This window comes from Photinus pyralis, unplaced genomic scaffold, assembly GCF_008802855.1.
Source record: "Photinus pyralis isolate 1611_PpyrPB1 unplaced genomic scaffold, Ppyr1.3 Ppyr1.4_LG4, whole genome shotgun sequence".
NCBI classification, from domain to species: domain Eukaryota; kingdom Metazoa; phylum Arthropoda; class Insecta; order Coleoptera; family Lampyridae; genus Photinus; species Photinus pyralis.
Window position 1 is genome coordinate 11,002,955 of NW_022170511.1, and position 13,682 is coordinate 11,016,636.

Genomic DNA, 13,682 nt, shown 5'->3' on the forward strand with positions numbered 1-13,682 from the left:
ACTCGTTAATTTTGCTATTGTAACTCTTTCTGAAGACCCTATTAACATATTTTCCACCTCTCTGGGGAAGTAACAAAATAGGGCAGCTACTACTAGGAGTCGAATTAGTTTAATTGTAATGCATAAACTCATATGAGAATTTATTAAATATTTGTAGTTGAAGTACAACTAAAGACAAGGAACGCTCCGGCAGTGTAGAATTACATATTGGAAGAGTCGATCTACTCTTAAATCTCAAATTCAGGTTATGCACATCAGTTCTGAAAGTGATCCTTTGAAATAGATATGCTGGAGTTTTAGTATTAAGTAGTTTATGAAACTCGAAGTATTAAGGTATATTATCGCTCATATTCAGTCAGAGCTTTCATAGCTCACCCGTTTATACCTTCTTATACAAAGAATTAATCGGATACAAGAATTCTGAAGCGCCTTGTTTACATCAATACTTAGACATACCTGAAACGTTTTGGTTATGTATTTTACTTTTGTTTCAGTTGTACCACTTCCCAGTCGTAGGAATTCAGAGAAGTTTGTCTTGGTTTAGAGTGGTTTCAAAACTTTTATTGCTTAGAAGTTTAGCTTAAAAAAAAGTTTTCAGCACCTGTCAGGGTTCGGTCTTAAATTATTAAACAGCACCTTATCTTATCACCAACCGCAAACAGCGCTAGGAGTGGAGATAATGAAATTGAATCAATGGATCGTTTATCTGCTTCAATTAATCAAATTTGAAATAAGTAGGTAACTCCTCTTCAAGGGATTATACCAATGTTCATTTTCTTTAAATTTTGAAAGTCTTTAATGGGTACTTAACTTCTCCTTCAGGAGTAACACGTTAATTAACGCAGCCGATCGTGGATCGCAATGCATGTATTTTGGCTCCTCAAGCAATCGCCATTTCAATTACCGAGTAGATTAACTCGGGTTCCTTGTTTCTTTTCTTTGTTTTAGAGTGAAGCGTCGGAACAGAGCTCTCTACTTGTGCTGGCGAATTCTTCATTAAAGGTATCGTATCGTATGGGTGGCACTCCCTAGGTATAGATGTTTTCAGGTCGCATTAACAGCCGTTTGTGTGACTTAACGACAGTCGTGGAATGACCGCCAGCTTTTCATGCCCTCCTAAGCATGGTAGTCAGGAGATGTTCTGTACCACTAAAAACTGACAAGTTGTGGGATTTGAACTCACAACCGGTGAGATTAGAGTCGGAGTCTTAAACCGTTACATTAAAGGTAAGGTGATTACACCGGTCAACAAAAAAATAATTTTTTTTTGCGCATGAGATTTACATAATATATTCTAATAAGCAAAAATAAATACAAAGTGCAATTAGACATTGAAAATATTTGCTTTTACAAAAGTTATAGCGATTTGATTGAAAGCTTTCAGGAGCGAAAATTAAAGCTGTAATCTTTGTTTTTCCTCAAATAAAAAGAAAAATGGAGGGTGATATTTTCCCGCGGTTACTTAGCAAAGAGGGAAAAAAATCCTGGAACAGTTTTAAGGATATAGTCCATGGTTTCCCGTTCAGTGTTTCCTGGGAAACCATAGAGCTGAAAATTATGACGAGCTGACAGGTTTTGGTTTTGCATCATCGGGTATAGAATGTCTCTAAAGATGCACAGGTTACATTCTCATTTAGATTAATTTAAGGATAATATGGGAGCTTATTCGGAATAACACGGACGACCCTTTCGTCAAGACATAATGGAATTTAGGCACGTTACCAAGGCCAGTAAGCTGGAAGCATGATGGAAGATCATATTTGGGGGAATGATGAGAAAAACTTCAGTTGAAAATGACAAAAACAGCAAAACTGTTCCATTTTTAAACATTTAGACTCTAAGACAAACAAATTATAAATGTAGGAACGATACCTTATAATAAATCATGCCAATGTAAGTAAGATTTTATAGGTAATTTTATTTTTTGGTTTTTTGCATTTTTTTCGCACAAAAACAAATACATAACCTTTTTTTGTTCTAATGCTTATTTGTGGCTATACAAGCAATACAAATAAGGTATATATGTCTCATGCGCAAAAATGCTGTAGACCGGTGTTATTCTATATACTTTTATTTTCAGTGCCATTTTGTCATAATAATTTTACATTTCTGGGATTCTTTTGTAAATCCGTAACTTACCGCAATCGATCACGAACTAAATAGGGATGTGTAAGAAGTGGTAATTATTGTTGAATTTTTGGGAATTAGGTACGTACTAATGGCTCAATTAAACGCTGCCCTCGTTCTCCGGAATAAAATAAAGACAAGGTTTTCTCAACATAGAGAAGCTATTGCAGACATTCGTGAAGATTTATTGATTTGAGTAATGAACAGTACGAGACGACGATACCAGATATGCATAGAAAAAATGGCTTGAAATTCCGTGTATGTTATTGTTGTGGTAGTACGGTATGTAATAATATATAAGGTTTGTGAATGGTAAAATCGTAGTCACTATAGCCTCGGGCCCTTTTTGTAGAACAAACTTGGTATAGTTGACTTGATTGTTATATGGTTGCATACTTACTGGTGATAACATCCTATTATCCACGAGACTGAATCGGGAGTTGGTTTTACGAATAATTCTTCCTGCTGGCACTCTTAGGGGTCACCCTGAAAAGAGTACAAAAATTAGTTTCTTTATATATTGCAGAGATTATGGACTTAAATAAATATTTGGTATGTTTAGGAATTCTGATCACAACCCATTATATAGGGTTTTCCATTAAGGACGTTAATCTTTAAATTTGAATAAAACATGCTGTGTGTTAGATATCTTCGATTTTTTTTTATTATTAGAAAGGCCAATGAATGGCATTATGTATGGAATATGATATCGTTCACATGGCCGCCGTGACTTCGTTGCGTGGCACGTATACGAGAGGTCCAATTTTCGATTACTCTGGCACACAAATCGGGCTGAATCTCGTTGATGCATTGAGTGATATTGCCTTTAAGGGCATCGGTGGTTTGCGGCTTATTCGCGTAGACCTGCGACTTCAGAAATTCCCACAAGAAAAAGTTTAACGGGGTCAAATCGCACAATCTCGGTGGACAGTTGACGTCGCCTCTGCGTGAGATAACCACCGATGACCCATTTTCGCAAAACAATTTTACAATTTGTACACGTTGTTGAACACTAATGCCCGTTTGTACCGACAAATTTAAGCGGAGTTTAGCTTAAGCGTAGCTTAAAATCCATGGCAACCAGTGTCTCAATAATCGTTGCCATGGATTTTAAGCGACGCTTAAGCTAAGCTCCGCTTAAATTTGTTGGTGCAAACGGGCGTAAGACTCTCCATGATGATTTGTCAAAACATACTGAATAAATTACAGCCAATTTGACAGATGTAACTAAAACAATATCGCCGCAATCAACTGTCAAAGTTTAACATCCCTATTGGAAAACCCTTTAGAACAGAAAATTAGACTTCATAAGTGAAAACCACGAACGTTTTAGAATACAAAAATTCACAGATTTCGCAATTCATACAACTATCAGCAACATTGAAACTGATAGCAGTATAACGCAATAATATGTAAAACACAAATAAGTCTATAAGGTCAGTGAGTCGACCTTATGAATAATAAATGTGTAAACAAATATAGCAAACGAGCTCCTGAGTACCTATGGTTATAGCATGCCCAAAACCAAATTTTGAAATTGGAGTTAGATTTGCTTTTATTCCAAGCACCTATGTATAAAATTTCATTTAAATGCTTTCATAAAAAAGTAAATAAGAAAGTTGGCACTGCGCATGAGCAAAACCAAATTTGGGAACTGGCGATAGATTTGCTTTTATTTCAAGTGCGTATGCATCAAATTTCATTTAAATGCTTTTATATATAAGAAAGTTGGAGTCTGCGCATCTAATCTAAGATCTCAAACATACCAGCTTGTTTATCATAAGTCAACGCATTATCAGGAATCTCAATTACATAGGACTCGACTGCATCGTCATAGATATATACGCTTTTAGTGCGTACTATTATATACGAAAATACAAAATTGTCAATTTTAAAAAATACCGACGTATACTCAACATGATAAATCAGTAGATCTGACAGCACTGCTAATAAGTCACTTTCACGAACTGTGGCTGTCGCAGTTCAAATCTTCTCTGGCTTCCCCACCTTAGCCTTTTAACATTCGAGCGTTTCATATAAAACGTCTCATACAAATTTAGAAACTAGGCTCCGCAGGAGTGTTTTCAACACTAAAACATCATAGTTAGCGATAATAAGGGATTTCCTAAAAATCCATACCAAGTATACGATCAAAAATTATCATAAAAATAATAAATATAACTTTCTAGCATAGATTTCTTTTATTGTGTATTCAGAGTGGCGCACCTATCGGAAAAATCGGAAACTGTAAAACTTGTCCGATAGGTATTCTCGCACGATTAGGGCGTTGTGCGCGGGTGTACCATCCTGTTGAAACCAACAGTTTCCATCTTTTGTTAATTTTGTATGACGTATATCGTTGGATTCCTAATGAAAAATGCTAGTAATACAATACGTACTTTTTTACGGGCCATATAAAAATAAGGTTGATGATGATTTCTTTGAAACGAAACGTTGTATTGAAATTATCTCGACGGTGTCTTGTAGAGCTCAAAAAGTGGCAATGAGAAAGTGTTTCCTATTTTTTTGTGTATGTTCAAATAACATCAGAAAATATAAAAATCAAATCGGCAAATTTCGGTTTTTCTGGAATATCTTCGGAAGCAATCGGAATTTTTTGGTTTTCTTTAAAGCATGATAATAATTGTTTCATTGCAGAACTTTTTCATAATTTGACCATCGTCGTATCTTCTATGGTTTCGCAGATGATATACATCCTTATCTTGGACACAGTGTATATTTGTACACCCCCGCTGGCATAAATAACGGGCGACCAAAAATGAGCTGTTGTCGAGTCACCTTTCGAAATTCAAGTTAAGTATGATTTCCTATGTAAACAAAAATTCCAAAGGTGACTCAACAGCAACTCATTTTTGATCGCATAGTACTGCAGGCACGGTTTGAAGCGCTTCTGATAATGATGGAAATCAAAATTAATATTGGATCTGATTGGAAAGTGAACCATAATTCTACCCAAATTTATTAAAAGACTAAAAGAGTTGAAAGTGAGATAAAATATGGTCCACCTTCTAAGTAAATTTGGCATGTTTGAGGAGGTGCAAATTGTAGTTGTTTAACCTATCTTTCACGTAATTACCGATCGCCGACTTTAAAGATTAGTAACTGCGATAAGAAACGAAAGCGGATGTGACGCATTCTTCCCGGGAAATATGTGGTGTTTATTCCAGAGCATTATAGAAAATTTGGGAGCGTTCGGAAGCGTTCGAGAGCTTTCAAGAGAGAGTGTTTGCTATATAAGCAAATCGAATTGTGCTTCAGTGAGTTCTAACAGCGTTGCCGAAGTGAAATATTAGTGATAAATAGCTTAAGCTCGTGTTATGTTATCAATTGTGAGTGATAAATACTAAATTACTAAATTAATTCATTTCAAGACTGATATAAATTCATTGTTAGTTAATTGTAAATAAGTAAGTCACGTAATTAAATGTGCGTTACACTGTGTTGTTTGTATGTAAGTGGACAGTTAATGAAAGTGTATGTCAGTAGTGACCAATTGAAACGAAAGCCGGGTTCGAAGTTGCGATCAACAATCACAATCAACCGAAGCTAAAATAGAAGCATGTCTGTACTGTAAGGCAAGGTGGTATATATTTACTGCTAAACAATTAACGCCTGTTCGGCTGATGAATTCAAACTCCTACCAAGTTAAAGAATTGCACTGAGATTGGGGCGTGTACTCTAGCAGCTGAAGTTGTATGAATACAGCCAAGGGTATTGACACTTTGGAGTGCCCAGAAAGGCTTCAAGCAATGATCACAGCCTCATGCAAGCCAAAAGACCAGGCTAAAAGGCAGGGACCCGGACCGGGTCGAAAACCGAATAGAAACCGGTATTTTTTTTCAGGACTGAAAACGGAACCGAAACCGTAATTTCTTCAGAAATGGAAACTTATTCAGAACCGGAACCCTTATTATTTTTTCTTTTAAAGAATAATTTTTTTCCGTCTGTATGTATGTGCGTATGTTCGTACGTTGGAATTTTGGAGGTAACGGCTCGACGGATTTTGTTCAAATTTTGGATATGTATACTGCCCTCCTACGTAAAAACCCCGTATCTCCAAAAATTAAAAAATGCGATATTTGCTAATACACGTTTCTTATAGTGTGTACTACTACTTTACTTAGAAAGAACACCACATTTGCTAAGTTTTCCTTGATTTATAAGTAAAAATTGTTTCCACGTATGTAACATCAGTGGCCCTAATACTCAATAATTGAGTATAGTATTAGTATTTATTAAAACATCGTATGCACACATCTTTAAGCAAGAACACCGTATTATACGTGCAAATGCGGAATTCTAGCTTAGGGATAATATTTACGGGGTTTTATCTTAGTAAAACGCGTGTTACGCCGCTGTATTGCGAGTTGTTATAACCTGGCGATACGGTCGTTGGCGCACTTTCATGCCAAATACGTGCAGGGTGATTAAAAAAATTTTAATATTAGATTGTATTGTGCTTGTGACTTAGGACTAAGGTAAGTTTTCAAAAGAAATATTTTAACGCTGTTTATTTATATGCACGTCTCACAATTAAGTATGAAAACGCACCTACAATTTTGAAAATTAAAAAAATTGCGATATTCTCCTTAAGGAAATTATTTGTGATGTCCAATTCATTGCTCATGTTCACGATATTGAAAAGTTTACAATTTTTATTAGCAAAAGTTATGCTATACGTTGTTTTTACGAAGTAATGTTACCTGATTATGGAATTTTTAAACCTCGTAACTCCGCTTTCAAATAGTATTCAAAAAATTATTATGTTAATTTTTACATAATTATTCTCAGGGCACCCAAAAGCAGTAGTAAGTAGTCAATTTTGCAGTTATATGATATGGCATTTGGGGCAACGCAGAATGTATTAATCCGCGTTTTTCTCAAAATCATGTTCCCTGGAGATACAGGAGTCTTTCGTAGGACGGCAGTATATTAAGCATACTGAAACGAAAACTAACGAGCCGGATTTTTGAAAAAAAATTGTAGAGCGCCGCAACGGCATCGAACGTTTTTTTTTCATATAGAAACCTAAAATTTTTATTAAGTTATTCGAAAGACTTTCTTTTTTGTGTACAACAAAATTATGCTACGTTCTAATATAAAAATGCGGAGAAAAACATGTCAAAGTTGAAAACTATCTAGCGGCTTAGTGTTGAAAGTGAAAGTGCTAATCAAATGCGTCTCATTTAAAAAAAATGCAAATGCTCCTTCTTGCCCTCCTCTGCGGGCGCCCCTGAATATTAGCATTGTTTATTCATAAATACGACGATATTCGATAAAAGCTACCATTCTGAATCTTCTGGTACTGAGGACAAAATTAATTCTATGGTTGTGTACAATCATTAATTAAATGCCATGCACTCATCATAAAACGCCATTTCCTCCAGAAACCATGTGAAATCTATACCTAAATTATGATGGAGTTTGTATCAGGAAAACAATTACATTTCCACGCAATTTAAAAGAAAAAACTACTGGGTTGCGGTTAATAACATCTCTAACACGAATATTCAACTACCGTAAATTAATTCAGTAAAGCTCCAAGCATATTAGCAACACATTTGTAACTGTATAAGAGCGTTCCGAGTTGAAAATAGGATAACCCTATTAAAAGCTATTTTCGTTAACATCAATTTGAAATTGAAACTTTTGTATAAAGGGGATTTGCTTTTGCAGTAATAATGCAGCTACGTAGATTGTGGGCGATACTTTGATGGGGCCCAGCTTTGAACCCTTTAACTTGTCACAACGGACTTATGTTTTGTTTTTGTTTGCGTAACATCTATAAAGTTTGGCGTATATTTTGGCTTAATGCTTCCGAATCCAGGATGTTTGTATTAAATAACGGGTGATTTCAAAGGATATTGCGCAACAATTTCGCGACATTTATTTCATCCACTGAATCAGATTAAAACATACAGCTAATGCCAAAGCATTTTCTGTGCAAGGCCCACGACAGGAAGTGAAATCGACGTTAAAGCTCTAAGTTGATTTATCTGTGTGTCGACAATTTCCGGTAGTGTTCTGCTTTGTTACGCGTTTCGTTACTGATAGCGAACGTATAGAAAAGCGAAATTGAGCTGTTCGTTACCTTACAGTACACACGAATGCCTTTCCGGCCCGTCTCGATTTGAATGCGCTCCCTTACACTGTAGTAACGTTTCACCACTTTATCTCCTCGGCGAAGTTGTGGAAACGTAACATTGAAACAAGAGGGTGCGATAGCTTTGAACGCTGGAAATGTGTACAATAACGCATTTTATCGTGGACGGTATTTCTTACTATTATTCGGCGACGCCGTTTAATACAATTAATTGATTGGATCATCACAACTGTACAAAGGAGCAGCGTAGACACCTTGAAATGGGCTGCTGGTTGATTACTTTGTATTAAATAAAAGTGAGATTGCAATCTCTATGACGAATCGTTTGTAATAAAATGCACTGGTGTGCTTATAATAATAACTTTAAGTAAAATATTCAACAAATCAGAGTGTTAAAGGCGTAAGAGTGTCATCTCGGTACACACGAATGAAGGGCGGTTGTTTTTAGTGTTGAAAACACTTATGGGATGCTACTTTCGAAGGTTTATGTAACGTCACCAAACGATGGCTCCGTTAACTTAGCACCACCATTTCAAATTTCTGACTAAAGACAGATTGCGCTAGAATCTCTATGGCTAGCGCCAGCTAGCGCCACTTTGAGTTCAGCTAGCGCCATTATAGATTTTGCAGAAAAGCCCTTGACTTTCGGGGGGTGCTATGTTAACGCTAGCACCACCATTGCGTCCGATCACTTCCAAAAGCAAGCGCTGTGTTCGTCAGACCTAGCGCCAGCTAGCGCCACAAATTGTAGAGCTAGCGCCACCCCCCAATAGTGAGGGGAGCAATTTTTCCTAGCACCACCATTTTGTCTTTTTATGTAAAATTTTGACGTTTTGTGTTCTGCTGACCTAGCGCCAGCTAGCGCCACTTTGAGTTCAACTCGTGCCATTATAGGTTTTGCAAAAAAGCCTTTGACTTTCGGGGGGTGCTATATTAACGCTAGCACCACCATTGCGTACGATCATTTCCAAAAGCAAGCGCTGTGTTCGTGGGACCTAGCGCCAGCTAGCGCCACAAATTTTAGAGCTAGCGCCACCCCCCAATAGGGTGGGGGGGCCATTTTTCCTAGCACCACCATTTTGTCTTTTCGGGTAAAATTTTTACGTTTGGTGCTCTGCTGACCTAGCGCCGGCTAGCGCCACTAATTTTAGAGCTAGTTTTATAATTTTGCGGTGTCTGTCCGTCTGTCCGTTAGCACGATATCTCGATAACGAATTGACCGATTACGATGAAATGGATGGATTCTTTATCAAATTTGTAGATCGGAGTTGGTGAATTGGCAATATAGCCCAAAAAATAAGGAAGGTCCTTTTGACGTCTCTGTGAGTTATGAACCGAATTGCATGAAATTCAATATGCGTATAGCTTTAGCCATATCAAACGCAATTCCAAAAGTTGAGCCTAATCGATCAACATTCACAGTGCCCTTTTCGCATCTCGACCATTTACAATCCGGATTGAAAACTTTCTTATTTATGGAAGCATTTAAAAGAAATTTGATACATAGCAACTTGGAATAAAAGCAAATTTAACGCCAGTTTCAAAATTTGGTTTTGTGCATGATGTGCGGTGCCAATTTTCTTATTTATGGAAGCAATTAAATGAAATTTCATACATATTCACTTTAAATAAAAGCAAAACTACCACCAAGTTTAAAATTTGGTTTTGCACATGCTGTAGCCATATCCAGGAGCTCGTTTTCTATATTTATTTACACGTCGATGCGAAAAGGGCACTGTGACTGTTGATAGATTAGGCTCAATTTTTGGAATTGCGTGTTATATAGCTAAAGCTATACGCATATTGAATTTCATGCAATTCGGTTCAAAACTCACGCAGATGTCAAAAGGGCCTTCCTTATTTTTTGCGCTATATTTCCAATTCACGAACTTCGATCTACAAATTTGATAAAGAATCCAACTACAACATTTCATCGTAATCGATCCATTCGTTATCGGGATATTGTGGTAACGGACAGACGGACAGACACCGCATCTGGGATGGTCGAACTCTTTACCATTTTTAAACCCGAATGTGCAAATCTGTCCCTCTTAGGATCGGAAATAATAAACAAATTATTTTAATTTGAAATCCTTTACTTTTTGGATTGATCGTTCTGTTTAAAGTACAAAAGTTCCAATAAAAATACTAAAATTTGTATGTAAAGTAGCAAGATTGTAAATATGAACATCCCTTCATTTCAAAGTAAACAGACGGTGAGGTATGCAGGTACAAACTTACTTAAATCCTTTATGAATGCGCAAAAGTTGTAAATTATTTGTCACATCAAGGGTTTACAGGCGCGTCAATTGTGTAAAGTTTGGTATATCTGTATTGTTAAAAACAACACCTTTAGATAGTAGTCGACGCGACGTACATAGGTATATAATTTATCGGGAGCAAATATACAAGAGCTTGATTTTTAATCGGATAATTTTATTCTTACACGAAAGTTTTGTTGCCACCGAAAAAACTCGAGACCAAAAGTGTGATAAAATCGCGACAGTTTTAGCTAGAGCGATTTTATTAATATTATCCTTTTGATCGAGAGTTTTTTCCAGGAGGCAACAAAATTTGAGTGAATTAAAAATAATATTATCCTGACTTAAAACCAAGATCGAGTGTATTTTAGGGAGATTAATAAAAGACAGTAAATTTTACAACCACTACATATTTTACGCATTCCTACACGCATTTTTATCGCTGTTAAAAAGCTAAGTGGCGTTTAATCAGACAAAAAATCATCTGATTGGTTAGAATTTGAAACAATCACCAAGCTGATTGGTCGTATATTAATGGAGTGTATTAATCATATAAAATACATATGCCTTATGGTTATTATTTGCACTTTACACATAAGTATATAAGAATCTGCTTCTTTGTTTTTTTAGCAGAATTAACAAATAAATATGCTGATTGATGCGAATACCTTCAAAGGTATTCAAATACTTTCAAAAATATTCTACCAAAGATATTCGAATACTATAAAAAGTATTCGAATACTTGTCACTCAAATACATTAAAAATTTAAAATAGTACTAGATAAAAGTCTTAATAATACTTAAAAAATGTCAAGTTATACTTTGTATAGACGCAACATGGAAGAACAGCGTTTTATGCACTGAATGTAGTCCCTTTCCCTGAGCTGAGGTTGGCTTTTTTTTATATTTCTATTGTTATATACAAATTTAAGGGGAGTAAAAGCGTATTATTGTTATTATATTATTATATAGGAGGTACCAGAACCTGTCTTATATCAGTTATATCCTTAAGAATACGTGTACCAGTTTTCAAAGCGATCGTACGTGGTGCACATGACACGTACACCTTTCTGAAATTAATTCTAGCGATTTTGAAACAGATCCTTTTTTGTCCGTCCGTCTGTCCGTGTGTATCGGGTCAAAAAGTTTCACTCCAGGCTCGTTCGGTATTCATGTTGTATCGGATTTTTTATTTGATTTGTGATAACGGAAACTTCCTCTAAAAATTTCTAAATAGTTGTCAAATATTTGAATTACTTAAAAGTATTCAAATACTATACGAAGTATTCGAATACTTCTCAAAGTATTCAAATACCTTGCGAAGTATTCGAATACTTTACGAAGTCTACAAATACTTTGCTAAGTATTCGAATACTAAAAATTTGCAAAAGTATTTGAGTTACAAATACAAATACTGCTTCCATAAAAGTATTTAATTACAAAGTATTTGAATACTAAAAAGTATTTACAAAATCGAATACTGCCCATCTCTGGTTATGAGTAGGTACGTTCGTTGACATTTTCAAATTTTGCACTGCGCTGTGTTCTAATCGATTTAGCTCGCAATATTGTGGTAGTGAAATTAATACTGTGATTTACAAAAAGAATTGTGTAGTGAGTAGAGCACAAAACGGAAAAATTTCACAAGAAACCGTAATACCTATGGAAATTTTAAAATTAAAAATTCATAATAAATGATAATTATTTTCTTCCACGGGGATCGTAGTCCCCATTACACTGACTGGTCGTGTTATCTGCACGTTGTATGGCAATACTTAAATTTGTCGTAAGTAAGTGGTAGCTCGGGGTTCCCCAGTAATATAGGTAATGCGTTTTCCCAGGTTCCAATGTCTCTACTGCGAAAGGTATAAAAATGTGGTTCTGTTCTATAATTGAACTGTATTTCCTTATTTTTATACTTGCCGCAGATTCAGCTACTGCACCACTCGTTTTACTCGAAAATGAATCCAAAATATTTCAGTGGCGCCAAGTCATAAAGCTAGGAAAAACTGTCCCAGACTACTTGGGTGTGGCGCCAACTCCTAAGATTTTGACTCTATCTGGGAGATATGTCAGCAAAACACAAAATAGCAAAAATGTTGCGGATTGGGCGCCAGCTCTGCAATTTGTGGCGCTAGCTGGCGCTACGTTTAAAGAACACAGCGCAGCGCTTGCTGTTGGTAGTCATCGAACACAATGGTGGTGTTAGCGTTAATATAGCACCCCCAAAAGTTAAAGGCTCTTTGCAAAATCTATAATTGCGCTAGGTTAACTTGAGCGCTAGGTCTACAAAACAGAATACATAAAATTTTTACCCGAAAAGACAAAATGGTGGCCCCCCCCCCACTATTGGAGGGTTATGGAAGCTCTAAAATTGTGGCGCTAGCTGGCGCTAGGTCAGCAGAACACAAAACGTCAAAATTTTACCCGAAAAAACAAAATGGTGATGCTAGGAAAAAGTCTCCCCCGCACTATTGGGGGGTGGCGCTAGCTATAAAATTTGTGGCGCTAGCTGGCGCTAGGTTCGATGAACACAGCGCTTGCTTTTGGAAATGATCGGACGCAATGGTGGTGCTAGCGTTAACATAGCACCCCCCGAAAGTCAAGGACTTTTTTGCAAAATCTATAATGGCACGAGCTGAATTCAAAGTGGCGCTAGTGGCGCTAGGTCAGCAGAACACAAAACGTCAAAATTTTACATGAAAAGACAAAATGGTGGTGCTAGGAAAAATTGCTCCCCTCACTATTGGGGGGTGGCGCTAGCTCTAAAATTTGTGGCGCTAGCTGGCGCTAGGTCTGACGAACACAGCGCTTGCTTTTGGAAATGATCGGATGCAATGGTGGTGCTAGCGTTAATATAGCACCCCCCGAAAGTCAAAGGCTTTTCTGCAAAATCTATAATAGCGCTAGCTGAACGCAAAGTGGCGCTAGCTGGCGCTAGTCATAGAGATTCTAGCGCAATCTGTCTTTAGTCAGAAATTTGAAATGGTGGTGCTAAGTTAACGGAGCCCCAAACGATGAAACGCTCAGATGTTAGAAGGCGACTTAAGGCGTTTTAAGGGTGAAAGTAACCCAAATGAAAGGATACGTTTAGTTTACGTAATATGGTTTACGTAGTCACATATTGAGAAACAGGAAATGGGAATGTGCCTCGGTTTTTAAGATAGGTT